This window comes from Danaus plexippus, unplaced genomic scaffold, assembly GCF_018135715.1.
Source record: "Danaus plexippus unplaced genomic scaffold, MEX_DaPlex mxdp_48, whole genome shotgun sequence".
NCBI lineage: Eukaryota > Metazoa > Arthropoda > Insecta > Lepidoptera > Nymphalidae > Danaus > Danaus plexippus.
In genome coordinates, this window is record NW_026869868.1 from 1 (window position 1) to 2,413 (window position 2,413).

At 38.7% G+C, this 2,413-nt stretch overlaps 1 non-coding gene across 1 annotated transcript; it reads right to left on the reverse strand.

Annotated features, from left to right (window-relative positions):
• Positions 1–920: 920 nt before the first annotated feature.
• Positions 921–1,076, reverse strand: LOC133320680 (5.8S ribosomal RNA). The gene has a single exon (XR_009753881.1). It is a non-coding gene; the product is annotated as a 5.8S ribosomal RNA (ribosomal RNA).
• Between the last annotated feature and the right edge of the window lie 1,337 nt (positions 1,077–2,413).

A 2,413-nucleotide genomic window follows, 5' to 3' on the forward strand; every position in this document is an offset into this window, starting at 1 on the left:
TACCTTCTCTTACCCTCTCACATCACCGTATCGCTTCACAATTATCATAATCATAAAGCAACGGATCACGATGGGAGCAAGGATCACGCTCTCTGCAGCAAAACATCGCGCGTATCACACACACACAAACACATACAAAGATTCATATTTTTTTGTGCGGGTGTCGTGCGTTTTCCGTCTTCACATATATATTGCTCTCAGACGCTAGATGCGATCTCGTGTCACTTGTTTGATCGAGGCGTAACTAAGTATCGTTGGTGTATTATATAATATATACATACCATATACACAGACAACAACACTCACGCGACTTCGATGTGATATATTCACACAATGAAAAAAATGTTTCATAGTCTTCATACGTGTGTATATATATATTTCTCATATATATTTAAACGGACAAACGAACTTGCAAACTCAATAATTCAATTTAAATCTCTCACTATGATGGGTCACAACGCAACAACGACGACTACGACAACGAACGACGACGACGCGACTACGACGAGTGCGACAACTCCGATTCGTATAATGACACATAATAAGATATCATAGTCTTTTCTGTGTACTACGAGAGGGAGGCGTTCGCGCTCACGCGCGTGCGGTACGACGTCGTGTTTGTGCGTGTGTCGTGTTCTCGTGCTGTTTGTGTCTCGTCAGAAAGAGAACAATAAAAAGAATAAAAAGATCATTAGCAGTCGTCGGAACCGTCATATGTTCGCACAGTCGACAACAACAAAACTACGATACACATAATTCGAACTGAACAAACACATACACACCACACTACGAACACACAACGACACTTCCGTGGCGTATATGTGCGAGTCTTGGCGCGATGGATGTAATTCTTTCTGTGTTCGCGTCGTTATGAGGTGTCATACCGTGATGGAACAGTGTGGTGTATTATTTTATACAGCCGGCCCTCAGACAGGAGTGGTCCTGGATATTTCTCCACGGACCGCAATGTGCGTTCGAAATGTCGATGTTCAAATGTGTCCTGCAGTTCCACTATGACGCGCAGTTAACTGCGTTCTTCATCGACCCGCGAGCCAAGTGATCCACCGTTCAGGGTAGTGATTTTTATAAATCATCATGTGTACGGCGACGCTCACCATTTAAATTTCTTTTTTTTTTAAAAAAAAAAAAAAAAACAAAGAGGGCAATCGTGCGCATATAGGGGGTGTTGCCATTTATATAACGCTGCAATACGCCTCATATTGCCTACGGACGCGATCAAATCTACTTATACATACATACATATTTCACATTGACATGTGATATGTGATATATAATAGAAAGAACGCGAACGACATGACAAACGAAACGTATCACACCACGTTCTCTCCAAGTGGACTAACCGACCCACCGGATTTACCCGTGTGGTTAACGTACGGTAAACAACTAATCCACCGGACCGCATAAAAAACTCAGAGTGTCCCTAACGAATTAACGAATGACAAGATAATGATAGTAGCGCTATATACCACAGCATGTTATCTTCAACGCCCAGATTATACGTTCACTCTAATCGCCCTTGATCCAACAAGTAACAGAACTCGGACTAGACTTATTAAGGTCTTGAGTAGTCGTCAAGAGACTCGCGGCGCGGATTCTTCCGGTCTATGTCAAATGAGATCTACCAGAGTTAAGAAACATAGGATGAATCAATGATATCTAGTATATCGCTTTCGAGTTACAACGTTATCTGGTTTTAACATATACGTATATATACATCAAGAGTATATAAATTGTATGCTCATACAGTGCATATGTGCGTATCGGATAAGGAAGGGACGCTAATGAATCCGTTTATCCGTCAAAATCGTTTTAAATTTCGTATCTTTTTCCTCCTCCTTCATCATAATATTATTTCGATCTCCTTGGAGATTTATTTATTTTTTAGATGTGGCCCCTTCACATCTTATATACCTCTCTCTTTCATTTATTTATTTATTATTATTTATTTTTAACATCACAACAACAACAACGACAACACGCTAGGCGTAATCGAGTGTATGTTTTTGTGTGTCTCTTTTATTTTGATGTCCCGCCCCTGACATCTTTTATATTTTTATTCATTCAAAAACATCATAACACGCTTGTGTAGAGTTGTTTTTTTTTTGTTTAATATTTTTTATTTTCCTTTCATTTATATATTATTTGAGATATATTTAATTTCTATTGAGATGCCGCCCCTTTCATCTCTTTTTTTTTTTTAATTTGCATCATATATTTTTATATATGTGTCTCTCTTTTTACTTGGATATATAATATTATCATAATCATCCTGATATCGCTTTGATATCGGATGTTATATAACGTTAATGATCCATCCGCAGGTTCACCTACGGATACCATGTTACGACTTTTACTTCCTCTAAATGATCAAGTTTGGTCAACTTCCCAGCAA